The sequence below is a fragment of the Cornus florida genome, unplaced genomic scaffold, assembly GCF_030987335.1.
Source record: "Cornus florida cultivar Cherokee Brave unplaced genomic scaffold, ASM3098733v1 CherokeeBrave_3.0.0_Hap2_Chr11, whole genome shotgun sequence".
NCBI lineage: Eukaryota > Viridiplantae > Streptophyta > Magnoliopsida > Cornales > Cornaceae > Cornus > Cornus florida.
The window spans coordinates 63,421,987-63,440,612 of record NW_026775581.1 but is presented as its reverse complement, the minus strand read 5'-3'; positions in this window follow the sequence as shown (position 1 = coordinate 63,440,612).

Sequence of the window (18,626 nt, the reverse complement as noted above, 5' to 3'; positions counted from 1 at the left end):
GATTTATCGAGCTAAGGCTGGATCGATCCAACTGGCTAAGCCTTTTGGGAAAAGACAAATCCGAGATATTTTTGGAGATATTTTAGGGAAAAGGACAAAAGTGGTTGGTAGGGTGGTACATCTGGATAAGATCAACCATTTGAATGAGGACAAGGGGGTTCGATCGATTGAAGAATGATGTTGGATCGATCAAACTTTGGGCTTTCTGCTTTGGGTTCATCATGGCTTCGATCTATCTTGAAGTGCTGAGATCGATGAATGTTGGACCGATCGAACTCTGAAGTTGGATCGATCGAAATGTTGAATTCCACCTTTCCTCCTTTTTGCTTCTTTCTTTCTCCACTTTGCTCCTTTCTTTGTTTCATCTCAGAATTGCTCCATTTAAGCTCTTATTTGGCTGAGTTAGCTTATTTTCGGGATAAGTGCCTGAATAAAGAAATAACATGAAATCAATCTAAAACGGTAAAGTAAGATAGATAAAGGTACTAGTATACCTAAGCTTAATGGGTTTAAATATGCACTTTTCAGTGCTCATCAAGAAGCACTCTGAAGATATTTTTCATTCACTTGTTGCTAAGACATGTTATGTGGCAGGATCTACAGATACCTGGTGTGTAGATTCCAGAGCCGCTAACCATGTTTGCAATTCATTGTAAGGGCTCCAGGAAACCAGAAAGCTAAGTGATGGGAAGATTTATCTTCAACTTGCTTCACAAGTAAGGGTAGCAGTAGTATCAGCGGGAGTGGTTATTTTAAAAATATATGGTAGGAGTTTATTATTGGAAGATTACCTTTATGTACCAAAAAGTAGAAAAAACTTGATTTTTATTTCGGCTATTTCAAAATCTGGTTTTTCAGTATTATTTGATTCAAAAGTTTTAATAAAGAAAAATGGAAAGTTAATCTGCTCTGGTACATTGGTGGACGGTTTATATCTAATTACTCCAACACCTCACTCCTTGTATGATACTGAAATGATTGATACCATCGAGTGTCTTATCACAAAAAAGGAAGATTTCTTCAAATAATTATACATATCTTTGGCATTTGCGGTTAGGTCATGTTAATCTAAATATGATCCAAAGACTGGTTAAGGATGGGCCTTTGGGCTTTTTAGTGGTTGAACCATTTCCAGTTTGTGAATCCTGCTTGGAGGGTAAAATGACCAAAAGGCCTTTTACAGCCAAGGGGCATAAAGCTAAAGAGGTACCAGAGTTGGTGCATACAGATGTATGTGGTCCTATGAACATTAAGGCTAGAGGAGGATATGAGTATTTCATCACTTTCACAGATGACTACTCTAGGTATGGCTATATTTACCTTACGTATCTCAAGTTTAAGGCTTTTAATAAATTCAAAGAGTTTCAGGCAGAAAGTGAAAGGCAGACGGGTAAAATCTTAAAAACTCTTCGATCAGATCGAGGAGGGGAATACCTCTCTAGTGGATTTGAGGATCATTTACGAGAAAATGGGATTATATCCCAAATATCTGCACCAAGCAAACCACAACAAAATAGTGTTGCTGAAAGAAGGAATAGAACCTTACTTGGCATGGTAAGATCAATGATCAGTTATTCAAGTCTACCAGTATTATTTTGGGGATATGCTTTGGAAACGGCAATTTATATTCTAAACTTAGCTCCATCTAAAGCAGTTCCTAACACTCCTGAGGAATTGTGGACCGGGCGTAAGCCTAGTTTACAACATTTACATATATGGGGGTGTCCTGCACATGTGCGGAGAGGAAAACTTGATAAGATGGGACCAAGATCAGATGTTTGTCTTTTTGTGGGCTACCCAATGGGTACAAAGGGTTATTCATTTTATGATCCTAAGGAGCAAAAAGTATTCTTTAGCACGAATGCTATTTTTCTCGAGGAGGATTATATAATGAATTACCATTCTTGAAGCAGAGTTATTTTAGAGGAGTTGATAGATACACCAATCAATCAAGGAGTGGACATAACAAATATGCCTAATAAGACACCGGATACCACAGATCCAGAACCTCTTACTATACCGGAACCTCGGCGTAGTGAGAGGGTTATTAGGCCACCTGATAGGTTAACGCTCTTGGGAGAGTCTTACGAGATGATCCCAAAAGAACAAGATCCCTCAAGCTATGAAGAGGCTATAAATGATTATGACTAGGGACTTTGGCTAGATGTTATGAAGGCAGAGATGGAGTCTATGTACTCCAATCAAGTTTGGGAGCTGGTAGAACCACCTGCAAACATTAAACCTATACAGTGCAAGTGGGTCTGAAACGAAAAAGACGATTCGATAAGAAGGTTGAAACCTTCAAAGCAAGGGTTATTGCGAAAAGGTTTACTCAAAAAGAGGGTATCGATTATGAGGAGACTTTTTCGCCAGTAGTCATGCTTAAGTCTATTCGTATTCTCTTATCTATTGCAGCTCATCTCGATTATGAGATTTGGCAAATGGATGTCAAAACGGCCTTTTTGAATGGTCATCTTGAGGAACACATCTATATGATGCAACCAGATGGGTTCATAGTAAAAGGCCAAAAGCATATGGTATGCAAGTTACATAGGTCTATTTATGGACTTAAGTACGCGTCTCGTAGTTGGAACATTCGGTTTGATCTAGCAGTAAAATCTTTTGGATTTGATCAGAATCTGGAAGAATCTTGTGTATATAAGAAGAGTGAAGGAAACGTGGTGGTATTTCTACTTTTATATGATGATGACATACTACTAATTGGGAATGATGTAAGAATGTTATCAACCGTAAAAATTTGGTTATCCAATCAATTTGATATGAAGGACTTGGGAGAAGCCAGTTACATTTTAGGGATTAAGCTTTTATGAGATCGTAAAAATAGAATGTTGGGCTTATCTCAGATTGCTTATATTGATAAGATACTGGTCAAGTTTGGTATGCATAATTCCAAGAGGGGTTTATTACCTTTCAGGCATGGAATTGCTCTTTCTAAACAACAGTGTCCTAATACACCAGAGGAGGAAAAACGCATGAAGGTATTTCCTTATGCTTCAGCAGTAGAAAACCTCATGTATGCTATGCTTTGTACTAGACTAGATATCTGTTTTGTAGTCGGCATGGTCAGTAGATAATAGTCCAACCCTGGACAAGAACATTGGATAGCGGTGAAGCACATCCTTAAATATTTGAGAAGGACCAGAGATTACATGTTGATCTATGGGGGTGATGATTTACTTCTAGTGGGTTACACAGATTCTGACTTCCAGTTAGATAGGGCTAACAGGAAATTTACCTCAAGATATGTGTTTACCCTTGGTGGAGGAGCCATTAGTTGGAAGAGCGTGAAACAATCTTGTATTGCAGACTCCACCATGGAGGCCGAGTACGTAGTAGTTCAAAGGTAGCTAAACAGGCTGTATGGCTTAAGAATTTCCTCTTCGAGCTTAGAGTGGTACCACTGGCATGATCTCCTAGTATCTTATATTGTGATAATAGTGGGGCAATTGCTCAGTCCAAGGAATTGAGGAACTACAAGAAGGGAATGCACATTGAACGTAAATATCATCTCATTAGAGATATAGTTCAGCGTGGGGACATTGTTGTCACTAAGATTGCATCTGCAAATAACCTTGCAGATCCTTTCACTAAGACTCTACCTACTAGGGTTTTTGAGTCTCATGTTGAAGGGATGGGTGTTAAATGTAATAGTAATTGGTTTTGAGTGCAAGTGGGAGATTGTTGAGAAAATATTCCCTACAAGCCAATTATTTATTATTTATTTGATATTTTATTAATAAATATGATATTCATGCATTGGGCTTTACATATATTTGTATGAGATGCATTATAGTCCTCAAGTTGTATTATAGGTGACTTAAGTGTGTACATGAGATTTACACGCAGGAGATTTGGGCTCACCGGTTTCTTGCACCTTGGCATTATTCGCAGTCAGTGATAAAAGTTGGGCATTTTTATTTGTAAGAGTGTTACACACTTGACCTCTATAAGATAGGATGGTTTGTCTCGACCATTAGGGTAGTTGACTCTAAGGTAGTGTGTTAGTGTGCTTAGAGTACATTAAACTGGATCACACCATACAATTTACTATCATTATTTTGGTGTGCTTCTTATCTACTAAATTCATATGCTCTAAATCCTAAGAGATTTAGTGAACTCTAGTTTCAGTACTAATCACTTTGACTTACCAATGTGTGAGATCTTTTAAAGGTCAATACCACGGTATCTTGGGTGGCTAATGTTGGAGCTCTGGGAACACAAATGCTCAACATAGATTTCACATTCTTTATAAAAGTTAGAATATCCCCTTGATGCAATTTAATAAGTTTGATCACTGGAACCTGGCCAGAGCATTTTAGTAAAATGTTTACTAATTTATTTTTCTATTATTTATTTAGAAAAATATTTATTTTGAAAGATCTTTTTATTAGTGATCATAAGGATTAAGTTGGTTACTCAAGGAATATAAAATATAAGTAAGCCTTAGGAGGGACAATATGTATTTTTCTGGGGCTACTTATGGATATTCGGTAATGAAGGGGCTTATATGTAATTATTTAGTAGATATGGCCTTGTAGTAATTTCTAAATCCTAGAGTGCAATTACAATACTATTGTGGTGCTTATTATAACTAATTGGATAAGATAAAGTTATGAGATAACTCTATCTCTATCCAATTGGAGCTAGGATAAGAAAGCCCTCTTGGATCCTCATCTCTAGCCCTAGATATCATAACCGTCTTTCAGGTCATATATTATGATATATGGCGATACAAAATAATCTAATCATAATCTGTCCGAAGAATATAGAGAATGAGAGAAAAGGTTGAGGTTCCATAAACCTACCATTGGGGTCATAGCAATGAAGACTCATTAGTTTTCAAGGCCAAAGAAGAAACTGAATATTGTTTTCGAATATAATGATTATTCAATCGTCCAAAGGTATGAGATCCCTTTACAGTACTTCTTGATTTGATGAAAAATCACGTAGTTACGCTCTTGAAATTTTTTAAATGCTTCCGTTATGCCTTCAAGCTTGTTATGTAAAAATTTACGGAGTCGTGTTGACAAGTCGTGTCAACTTTTGCCATCCCTACCTAATTGCTCGCGCTCTGCCGCAATGAGCCACAACCTGCTTTCTTCAGTTTGTATTCTTTCACACTCTCTGTTTATATATATATATATATATATATATATATATATATATATTGTTTATGTATCTAAGTATATATCATAAAATGTATTTATTTTGCTATTGGGTTTTGCTTTAACTTGTTCGTCTACCCTGCAATTTTTAATTCAGATGATTAATTTTGAGTTTTTCGACTGCGCTTCGCATCATATGGTTTTTCATTTGTTGATTTGAGCATCAGAATGTTTTTTAGAAAGAACAATAGTGATGGTTATCTCTGGGCATTATATGTTATATATATACATGTACATATAGACTGGTTGTTCGAGTAGTTCACTTTTTGGTTTTTAGGGTTGACCCTCTATTGATCATGAGAAATTTTAAAGCAAAACTAGGGTATTGCTTTTATCGTGATCACCTATCAATATGTAAAGGCTTAATCTTGTTTGCAAAACTGGTGTTTTTCTTTTTAATTTATTCTAAAAACAAAATGTTAGTAATACTATGTATATGATAAAAAATATTTTTCTTTTTAATTTATACCTATATAGATATATATTTTGTAGTGTACATATTTGTATTAATCCAACACACACACACACACACAATTATACACATATATTGTCATGTTCCTTGTTATTAACTATATGCGTATCCTATTTTCAAAATTGAAAAATAAAAATCATCTCACTTTAGTTATAGCTTATTGTGTCCAATCTTGTCTCCGTGATCATGCTTCATCTTTGGATGCTGTGATACCCCTCGGATCCGAGACACGTGTTGATCAAGTCCAACCTGAGTCCGAGGGATATCAAACAATTAAAGTATTTTAAATCGAACACGGAATACAAAATTTTTTAAGAAATAAAAATTTAAAAGCTGGAAGGAACTAGAAATAAATATCTTCCAAATATAATTATAAAAATCCAAGCTTCAAAACCTCTGTAAGTTTACAACTCGGGAATCCATCTATTGGACCCCTTATAAAATTCTCAAATAGGAGTTTAAATCATAGAAATAAATTCTACAGCTAACATAGATAAGATTCCTACATAGTCGGAGGAATGAATATCTGTATCTGCTCTGCACGTCCAAGCTCTAACCCTGGAACTGACGAATACCTGAAAAAATAAAGGAGTGGGTCAGGCCCACATGCAAGTCCTGATCTACTACAATCCAAACAGTAATCCGATACGCAGATACATCCTAGGAAGACTCAACCATATCTAGAGTAGTCCATATATGTATATAGTGCACACTAATAGGATGCTCGCTAGTCCAATAGGTTTGTCTCAACCTGAATAGAAGGCAACATGTAAATACGCACCCTAAGGTGGGCATGAGTACCTAGACCTACCAGGGAACAATACCTATGTCCAGTTATCCATCCCAAGCGATATACGCTCCCTAACCAACGACTCTGAGACTCATGCCCATATCGTGGTGCCATAACATATATAAAGTCCGTCTAACCCAAGGTATGCCATTTTATTGTTTATTGAATTGACATAAGAATTTTAATCCAGTTTAGTCATTCAACTTAATCAGTCGATCTGACTTAAACACAACCAACATTTAATCCAGGTAGTCGTTCAACTTAATCAGTCGATCCGACTACACACAAACACAATTAATCCAGATAGTCTTTCAACTTAATCAATCAATCTGACTAAACAAGGTTTAGGATTCAATATTTTACAATCCTTCCCTTAAATCCAATAGGTTAGGTTTATGCGTTTTGAGCTAAACCATCCCTAGTATGACACCGTCCCATACCGGTCCATATACATCCATATAAGTAGGACTTAACCTCTTTATGGTTAATCCAACTCATTCCAAATTAGGTAGGATTTAGTGCTTGAACTAATCCATACCTAGTATGTCACCGTCCCATACCGGTACATACAATCCTCCAATTAACATAGTCGATAAAACAGTAATAGATGCAAACCAACTATACTCCAGAATAAGCATTTAATATAACCTATCAAGTTTAGGATCAAACTATGCACACAATATAAAGTTTAGAAATCCTAAAGCAATTCCTTTAAGCTGATAAAAATTTACTGAGCATTTAACTCCTCCAAACTGCATAGTTAATTGAACCACACTATATAATCAACATCTATCCTCCAAAATATGTATCATTATAATTTGATACATATATATCAATAATAAGCATTCATTATAGAGTCTAAACAAAATCAATATTCCAATAATGTAATCTGCAAAATAAGTATAAGCATTCACATCCTCCAAGTTGTCCGTATCTGCCGTAATTGAATAACAAGGTGAAAATTAACTTGATTTAACACAAATTTAGTTAAATTTAAGTAATTAGTGTTACTTATAATCCTATTTATATATGTTTAACCCTAATTAAATCATATACAAACGATCCTCTAAATTCTCTAGTGTAAACAGTTTAATATTCAAGGTGCAACCGGTAAATTCCTTGCCTAACTGTGCATTGTCCAATCCTTAATTAAATTATGAATTTATGTTTCTCTATTGTTTAATGGATCTACAACACTTGTATCCATCCATTAATTCAATTCAAACCATTTAAAACACCCCACGCAGCCAAACAGTGCACTAAACCAAAACTGAGCGCATCCGGGTGAGAGCACTGCTCAAATTGCCCCAAGAGCCGGCTCTGGACTATTGGAGCCAGCTCCAAAATAGCCAGGAGCCGGCTCCAATCCTTTAGGAGCCGGCTCCAAAGGCTTAGAGGCGGCTCCTAGGTTTTCTGGAGCCTGCTCTTGCTCCTTTGGACACCGTCATCTGTTCTTGCTTCATCTTCTTCGACTCCGATAACTAACAGAGCCTCTAGAATGTTTTAATCAGTTGTTCTAGGGTCCAATCAAAGTTATAGATTAATCCTAACCCACTGATATGCAACCATGATTTGAACTAGACTCAAGTTTGGAAGCCACAATTACAGAACGTTCAAATAACAACCTTAAGCAACTTACAACAGATTTATTTTGTAAAAATCAAAACTGTTTTAAGATCTTGTTCCAGGCTTTAAACTCACTCCTAGATTAGTTACAAAGCATCCCACATATAATTTACAACCTTAGTTTACCACAACCTGAATCACAACTATAGAAAAAAAAAAAAAAACAGATTAACTGAGAAGCAAAAATAGGCAAAACAGTTATCATACGAGTATTTAAACCAGATTCTTATATGCATAAATCCATGATATTATGTTTGTTTACAATTGTTTTAGCCTTTATTAAGTCCTTGAAGTCCTCCTAAGCATGCACAGAACACAGATTAAAGAGATAGAGCAGAACAGAAACTTGCCTTCAGTTTCAGGCTGTGGAACTGCAGACCTCTGTCAACTTCGGCAACGATGGTTATCTTAACTCCCTCTGCTGCTCCTAATTCAATCCCCAACCTTCTCCTTGAATTCTTCCTTCAATCCCCAAAGGTTCTCTCTGAAACTCTCTACAACTCTCTGTTTTTCCCTCTCTGAAAACTTGATACGTGAATGCAGGTTGTGTGATGTTTGTTTGCTAAACCCTAAACCCACATGAAGAAATATATTTATAGGCTTAATTCTCTAACCCTAATTCGTATATAGCTAGAGCCCTAATGCAAACCCTTAGTCGGCCCATGCAATTGTCCAAGTTACAATACACGGCGACTTAATACAACCTAGGTCGGCTACAGTAACTCCAACCCTAACTGACATATACGTAAATCAACTTAATTATATAATTTAACCTTTAAATAACTTCCACAGAAAAATAATCCTAATCTAAAATAAATTAACATTTAACTTAACCTAATTCAAAATAATCCAATAACAAAACAATAATATTAATAAAAGAAAACAATTAATTCAAATAAAAGGACAAACAAGCAGATAATCAATTATCAAGCAAATAATCCAATAAAATTACACATAATAAAATAAAATGCAATTAAATACAATAATTAAATTCCAGAACTGTCCTTTTAAAATTAGGGGTATTACAGATGCTGTGAATGAGATGTTTCATATTAAGAGAGTACTACAAATTCCATACATAGAATCAAATAGAATGGATAATTAGCTATCAATTAAATTGTTATCCAAAATCTTGGATTGAATAAAATTTAGGATAACACCTAGTTTCTGTTGGGCTGTGTTTTTACCTAAGGTGGATTTGTAGAATTGAAAGCATTCAAATAATTGTTATGCGTTATGTTAACTGGATTAATCACCTTGCCTAGATGCACGTCATAGAGACGGATGAGGGAAACAGATGCATCCGATACTTGTACCTGAGTCCTAGGTGTTATCCCAAATTTTAGGAGAGTGAAATATCAGCCGGTATGTGTGGGTGTGGGTGTGGGTGGTCAACATGGTGGGTCAATGGTATATGACGACTTTATATACATACATATTGTGGCAGTTGGAAAGTCTAAAGAGAGATTTGTGTAGGTTAGTTTTATTTAAAAAAAAAAAAAATTGTATAACTTCTCTAATTATAAGAGAGATTAATTATGACAAATTATAGGGGACTTTTGTGTAATTAATCTTAATAATAATAATAATAATAATAATAATAATAATAATAATAATAATAATAATAATAATAAAAACATGAAGTGGTAAAAAGAATGAACAAGATTCTCATTTTTCATCTTAACCATTTATATTCTTCCACACCTGCCTTGCTGTCCTCGGTTAAACAACCAATTTCCTTTTTATTTATCTCCAAATTCCATCCAATTTTTTGTAAACCTCAAAATTCAAGAAATAAAAATATAGCATTTTGCATTGGCTATTTAAAAAGTCCAATTTTATTTATTTTTTAAAGTAATTAATTGTTAACATGATATAATTCCATTAGCTATATCTTTACCACAACAAATTTGAAAGTGTGGATCCTCAAAAGAAATTAGCATGGAAGAAGGAGAAGAAAAGTATAACAAAACATCAAAACATATATGGTTACAATCTGCAGGAGCTACCAAGGCTATAGAAGTAGGAATGGACTAGAACTAAAACTAGGAGTGCCTTAGTACCTAACGCTTCACCAACTTCACCAACAAGTGAGATAGTGTTGCCCATTGTAATACCCTTAATTTTAAAATGATAGTCTCGGCATTTTAGTTAATTGTTTTAGTTCATTTTATTTGCTTATTTGTTTATTTGCCTATTTGTTGAACTTGTTTTTATTGCATTACTTGTTTAATTGGTAATTGAATTATTTGTTTGATTGTTTTTATTTTTATTTTTAATTGCATTATTTGTTTAATTGGTAATTGTTTCTTTAATGGAATTATTTGTTTTAAATTATTTGCTTTCATTAATGTATGCTTATGTGGACATTTAGTTATTTGTTATAATTAATTATTTGATTAACTTGAGGGTAATTTAATTATATCATTTTAAATCATGTCAAATTAGGGTTTATTTTCTTAAGTCACGTTGGGCAGTTAGCCGACTTAGCTAAGTAATTCATTATTTTTTCTTTCTCTCTCTCTCATTATAATTCGTATTAGAATTAGGTTTTTGGTAAAGCCTATATAAAGAACAATATACGTCTGTCTAGGGTTGAAAACCCTATTCACGAACAAAGAGATTTGAGAGAAACAGAGAGAACTAGTTAGGGTTTCGGCCCTAGGTTAAAGGTCGAACCAAGGAGGAAGGAAGGGATTGCTTATGGGTTTGAACCAGAGCAGTAGGAGGTTTGACGGTTGTTGGCAGTCGTCGGAAAATTCAGAGACGACAATGCAAGGTTTCAAATTGAAACCTAAAGGCAAGTTTTATTTCTTACTCTTTTCCTTTGATCTGTGTTCTATGCATGCCTAGGTAGTTTACAGGAACTAAACGGATATTAAAAGTGATTTAGTATGCATGTTAATTCAGCTTTTAAACTGTAATTTATGCGTTGATTAATTGAAATATGATTTACTGGATAACTTGTTTCAATTTCTGTTTTAAGTTTCTTGTAACAATGCATACTGGGTTTTATGTTATTCTGGATGATACGGGACATAGTTGGACCTCTAGTATCTTAAACTAAGACATTACAGAGGGTTTTTAACTTCGTCGGAGACGAAGATGATGACAGGAAGCAGGGACAGAGCTGGCTCCCAAGGGAATGGAGCCGGTTCCCAAAGTTTTTGACCACAGCTCTATGTGAGAGAGAGAGCCAGCTCCATGTAACTAGGGAGCCGGCTCCCTAGGTCACATAGCCGGCTCCCAAGGTAGGGGAGCTGGCTCCCTTATGTGGGAGCTTGCTTTCTCATTTTGAGAACAAGTTCTTTTGCATAGTAACTTACGAGAATTTTTTTTAAAGTACAGTTTTGATATTTTTAAAAAAAAAAAATTTCAGGACTGTTTTAGGTTGGTAAATGGTATTTTAAATTATTTTTCTTGACATGTTAGGATTCCGTGATGCATAATCTTAATCTATATGCTATTGATTTGAACAGTATGGAGGTTTAAATAAGTTTGCATGCTGTTAGTGGACATGGAGGATTAAATTGCTTAATATTATTTTAGTGATTTAAATAGCTGTGACATAATTTCTATGTCTTGAATTTTATGCATAATATGATTATTTATATATCAAATTTTTATTATGCATAACCTTTGGATTTTAATTGATGAAATATTTATATATGTTTATTAATTAAGGGAGTTTGTGGATTGTATGCACCGGTATGGGACGGTGGCATACTAGGGATGGATTAGTTCAAAATACTAAGTCCTACCTACTCTGGAATAAGGGAATGGATTACAAAATTAAATCCTACTTATATTTAAGTCAGATCAGCTGAACAAAGTTGAATGACTAACTCGATTACTTACTATTTGTAATTAAGTCAGATCAACTGAGTAAGTTGAGTGACTAACTGGATTATTTGTTATTTGTTTTAGGTCAGATCGACTGAATAAGTTGAGTGACTAACTGGATTAGTTGTTACTTATGTCAGATGAATGAAAAATTGAATGACATACTCTAGTTTTGGATGGACTTTAAATATATGACTATGGTAACTCGATTTGAGCTTGAGCCTCAGAATCGATGGTTAGGGAGCGTATATGCATTGGGATGCATAGCTAGCTATGATGGTTGAGGTGTACCCTGTTAGGTCTAGGTACTCATGCCTACCTGTGGTGCGTTTTGCATGTTGCCTTTTATTCAGGTTGAGACCTCCTTTGTAGTCTAGCGAGAGTCCCTTAGTATGGATATATATATGTATGGACTGAATAGATATTGTTGAGATATCTAGGATGTATCTATGTATCGGGTCTCTGTTTGGATTGTAGTTAGAATAGAACTTATTCGTGGGCCTGACCCACTATCATTTTTCAGGTATTGGACGGTTCCAGCCATAAAGCTTGTTCGGGTTGAGCAGAGACGGTCATTCACTTTTTCGATGACGTAGGATATCCTTTCATGTTTTAGTTTTGGATTTTATTTCTGTACTTTACTTTATATTGGGATTTTATTAAGGGTCCACTAGATAGATTCCCAAGTTGTAGGTATTGAAGCTTTTGGGAAGCTTAGATTATAGTAATCTATAACTTTTGAGGATTTTATATTTAAAATTCTTTCAACTTTAGTATTTATTCATTAAATTCTTTTGTATTCTGTATTCATTTAAATATTAATTGTTTGGTACTCCCTCGGGTTTGGGGTTGGGCCTGATCAACCCATGTCTCGGAGTCGAGGGGTATCACACCCATCTACCATGGATAAGGAAGAAATCCTCTCTTGTGCCTGTTTCCGCCGGTTCCAATTTGTGGCCCAGATAGAGTCACGTCAATTAAAAAAATTTCAGCATGAAAAAGTTACCCTCAATTATTACGTTCTGTATTTGTAGTGTATATGTTAGTGTATATATATATTATATAGTGTATATACACTTGTATATATTAATATCTGGAGGAATTTACTGAAATATCCTTCACATTTAAAAATCCCCCAAAATATCCTTCATTTTCTAGGCCGTTGAATAGGTCGGAAGGGAAGGAGAAGGACTTGGAAGAAGATCGCGAGAAGGGAAGGAGGAGGACTTGGAAGAAGATTGCGAGAAGAGGTTGTTACAGTTGTCAGACTTAGGTTTTCGAAAGTGGAGTTGGAAGAAGGTCGCGAAAAGAGGTTGTTATTGTTAGAGTTGTCGGACGGTTGTTACAGTTGTCGGAGTTAGGTTTATGGAAGGTTTTCGGAAATGCAGGGGTTTTAATTTCTTTGAATACACTATCTTAAATTATGTGTTGTTAGTTTTATTTGATTATTTGTGAAATCCTAAAAAAGTTATTGGTGATAAATAATACAGTATAAATTGATTAAATCCTATTAAATTTTGTCCACCCCTTTCCAAACTCAGAGGTCTAATTTGATTGAATAGAGTATATTAAATTCTATTTTATTAGTTTTGTTTGATTATTTGTGAAATTCTGAAAAAGTTATTCGTGATAAATAGTCCAGTATAATTCGTGATAAAAGTTATTTGTTATTATTAAATTATGGGAAAATGAATTGAAAATTTTATTCTTGTAAGGCAATGTAATGTTTTATACAATTTGTAATGGTAATTGGTATATTGTATCTGTTATTGGGTGGTATGATTTTCCCGTTGCACTATTTTTGTAGTTAATTGTGTGTGTGTTTGTTTTATCTATTTATGGTTAAAATTTTGTTGACTGACAATTGGTGGAAATGTTGTTTGTGCATAATAGAGTGCTTTGCTGCACTGTAAAGACTGGTTTAGAAATGGGTTTGAAGAAGTCGATAGCTCGAAAGAAAGGTCCTGTACGAAAAAAAATACCTATACGGAAAAAAATTACAGACAATATCGTTCATCCGCCTCCTTCTCCTACTCTCCAATGTATGATGCAAAGCATGCGTAATTAATCTTCTTCTGCGGGTCGTACACCTCCCCCCCCCCCTGGATCATCTACTCGTACTCGTACTCGTACTCGTAGTCATAGTCGTAGTCGTAGTCGTACCCCTAAATCATCTGACCTTGCTGATGAGGATTATAATGTCGAGGCGGATGAAGAGGATTATGATCCCCAGCCAAGTAGTAGCGCTTCAGTGAATAGTATGCGTCGTGGAGGAGGAGTTTACCTTTTGTTTAAGTACGTATACATTCATATTAGTATTCATGTTAAGAATAGCATTTGTATGAATTATGGTTTCCTGTTGAGCAAATATATTTTTCATTTGTCTGATTTTTACGTTGACATGGAAATTGATTATTTAGGATTTGGAATTATTTATAATGGTAAAACATAATTTCTGCATGCCTTTGAAATGGAATTGATGTTTTTCTAATGTGGTACTTTGGTAATTATGAAAGTTTAGGAAATTTTTGGTTCAACATGTTTATCTTTCAATTGATAAGTGTATAAGTAAGTTGTGAAATAAGTTATGAAGCATATGTATTGAATTGAAATGCTGATGTTGAGTTAGTGATATTGTATATGATATCGTGTTTATAAGAGCTGCTTTCATGAAGAACTATCAAGAAGTGCATGGGCTAATGAAGGGCGGTGATAAAAAAAATATTGGAATTGAAATGCAAGGATGCATGGAATGGTATAAGCATGGAATGGTATAAGCATGGAGGATAAGGGTCCATATTATGAGGATAAAAGATTGCACGATTTGGAGTTCAAAAAGCATGGAGGCTTAGCAGTGAACAAAAAGAAGAAGAAGGTAAGTTGGGGAGTTTGATTAAAATTTTAATTTAATTTGTTATTATTTTGATAACATAAGATAAAGTAGAAAAGAATGCAATTGATGCTTCCTTACTAGTAGTTAAAAGAAATTGTTAATGTGACATTATATTTATTGGTATGTTGTATGTTGAATATAAGGTTAAAAGTGGGTGGAACAAATGCTCGATCTCCAAATTCATTAACATCGTATCTAAACTTAGAGACGAAAAGAGGAAGGATGTGGTAAATATAGGTTTCGGCAATTTGTTGAACCTACAATGTCAGCATTTGTCTACCTCACTCTTTGATTACATCATTGGGCATTTGGACATGAAGAAACGGCTCATTAAACTTGAAGATAATCAATATCTCCCAATTAATGCAATTGATGTCCACAACATCCTCGGCTTACCTACTGGAATCACGGACGTGCCTACATGCCTGCTTTTTAAAGCCGATTGGATAAGTGAAGGTGGATATCAAAGTGGGTTGTATGTAAATGCTTTGATGGAAAGGGTAGAATAATGTGAGCCCGGCGAAAATTTCAAAGGAGCCTTTGCGCTTTTTGCATGTGCCACTTTTCTAACACCTAATGGACGTTACAGTGCGCATGTAAAAGAATTAAAGGCTGTGCATAATGTGAATGAAATCAAGTCTTACAACTGGTGTACATATGTGGTTGAAACTTTAATGGCTTACTTTGGTGAATCTGAAGAAGGTGGGAAAATAAAGCATGAGTATATCGGATGCGTGCTCTTCTTGCAGGTAAATAACATAAGCTACTTATATTTTGCAAAATACTTTATTATTTATGTCATTAGTATGAATCATGACTGATTAAACTCGCTACAATTTAATTCAGCTTCTATATCTGATGAGGTGTAAAGTGCAATACCCTTGTTATCCCACCACCGGCGATAAAATCAGTCTTGGTTTTTGGGACACTGCCCTTGTACAGGAACGCTTAAAATGGGAACTGAAAATGGGAGGTTTTGGAATGGGTCAGGTATTACACTAAATTTAAAAAGTATTTGCAAGTTCTCAATTTTTATTGTATATGAAACTGTTTTGTTGCTTACGTACATTAGTTTCGAAATGTTTATATGGAACAGTTAATTCCTCTCAAGGCGAATGTGTCCCATTCTCCATCGTCGTTGCGGTTTGGAGGTGAAAAAGACAATGCTAGTTGTTCGGAAAGTGAGGTTGAGGTAGTGATATATTACTTTACAATTAATGAGTATGAATGAAATTGTGAATATGCAATTGATCAGTGACAAGCAATTACAATTTTGTATGTAGCGTTGCGTTAAAGAAATTCGCAACGAAATGGAAAGAGAAGCAGAAAATAGAAAAACGTTGAAGAGGAAGGTCAAGAAAATAGAGATTGGTAAGAAAAAAAGTCAAAAGGGGCTGGAGGAAAAACAAGTGTTTGTACAGCAGATGGGGGAGTGTCTGTTGAGGACAAAGATATGCCACAGAATTCTAAAAATGAAGTTGAGAGGGAAACATTTGACTCCCTTGTTGACACAGGTGAGGAACCAGAATTTTGCGATACAGATCATGCCCACTTTACTCCCAACAGCAATGACTTACTGAATGAGAATGAGAGGACAGAGTTGAATGACGCTGTGGGCATAGCTTTGGAGGAGAACCTAGGGGCAACACATATAACTCCCAGTTGTTCAGTCCCTGATATTTCCTTGCAAACTTTACATGCTAAAGGGAAAGATGCGGCGGGACAACTCAGAAGAGGTACTAGGAGTAGAAACCCCGCACCATATTACTTATCTCCATGGGTATCGTGGGATAGTCAGAAAATTTAATTGACTCAAAAGCAGAAGAAATTATTGAGTTATGCTACTGCGCGAGGTCGTGATCAAGGGCAAGTGTAACCTACATTTGTGAATTTCCTAAGTCTGTATATTGTTGTTCGTTGTATTATCCGTCTCTAATTATTTAGTAAGAACAATTGTATTAGTGCACGTATACTAATTTGTAAGGAGGATTTACATTTGTTAGTGAAATTCTGGTTTCCATGTACGATATGCATCTTTCTCAAATAGACATACACAAGTTGTTTCACCCGAACTGGATCTCTAACTTGGTGCGTGGATTTACACCACACATTTCAATTAATTGATATGTATTTTTACGGTTATGATATGATGAACCTATTACAATTGCATTTGTCAATTCAGATGGTAACATTCTGGGCAATGGTGTTGAACCAAGAACAAGGAGGGAAATTGAAGCACTACTATTTTGATAGTTGTGCTGTCCAGTTTATGAAAAAACACAATGTCATTAAATATGACATTGCAAAGAAGTGCATGCCTCTGATAAAAAAAGTCTGGGAACAATACAAACAAGTGTGTAAGCTTGAAGATTCGATGGTGTTCAAGGATTCCGATCTGGTTAGTTAATGATTTTAGAGTAATTTGTTGTGCATTACAGTAAAGTAAAAGATGTTTTAAGTACAAATGATTGAATCGTCCTATTTTTGACAAATATGTTTTGTTGTCCCTAACTTTATGTTCATTACCATATAGTTATTCTTCCCTGCAATCATTGAGAAACATTGGTTTCTACTCGTTGTCAATCGGCCCAACAAAGTAGTGGACTACCTATGCGGAATTAGATGACCACACAGATACGTTGCATTTGGGAATTGTGTGGCACACATCTATCTAATGAAATCAACCCCATTTGTTAAAGTTTGTTTTATGAAAAATGCATACTTACCTTATGTTGATGTGTATGACAGAAAAAGTTTGTTACGGTTGCCTTGAGGGAAGAGAAGTGGCCAGCTTACATAACAAAGAGGGACCATAAAATCCTTCTCCAGGATGATGTGTATGTAAACATATATTTCAATACAAGTGCATAATAAATTTTTTATTCACCGTATCATAAATCCAATACTATCCCTTACTGAGTAGATCAATTAAATACTGTTTGCATATCAGGGATAGTTGTGGTCTATTTGTTATGAGGTACATGCAGTTCTGGAATGACATTAACTTCAATCAGAAATTTTGTGTAAGTAGTGTTATCATTATTATTTCTATGTATGTGTAAAGTACATAAGGTACACGTTGTACTATTGTTTGGCAGTAACATTTTTTTAATATTGTAGGTAGACTCCAAGGCAATGCGTTCTGAGTTCCTTGTGCAACTATTGGATCACCCCAGGAATAAAGTCCGAGAGGAGTTGTTCAAGGTTGCCAATGTTGAAGAAGGAAATGATTGATGTCAATGGTGTATTTATAAGGAGGATTTTAAGAGTGGGTCACTTAGGCCCTGCTTGGAATGAAACTAGGTAAACATAAATTCCACTCTCCATGAAACTGATCATCTTTCACAGAACTGCCATAATAAAAAATAATCCGATTTTAGTATAGATGAACATACCCTTGTTTCAATTTACCTGAAACTAAACATTATGCAGAGGACAAAATTAGAATTTCTTGTCACTGATTTGGAATTGATTTTTGGAGTGTTTGGGACCTTATTTTTATTTGTAATGTGATGAATATATATATTCGATTGACATGCCCTACACTTAAATACACACACACACACACACACATACACACACACACACACACACACACACACTAGAGTATCAATAATTTGTCTTCCTTCTGGCATGGTAGGATTTTATTTTATTTTTTTCTGTCGGATTTCAAGCTTTATCTCTTGCAAGATTTCTTGTTTTTGCTGCTAATAAGAGTCTTGAAGGAGATTTATCCAAATAAATAAATAAGGGACTTCATGGAGTTTGGTGTATTCTGGAATCCATATTGAGTTGATTATCTTGTCAGCTGAATTT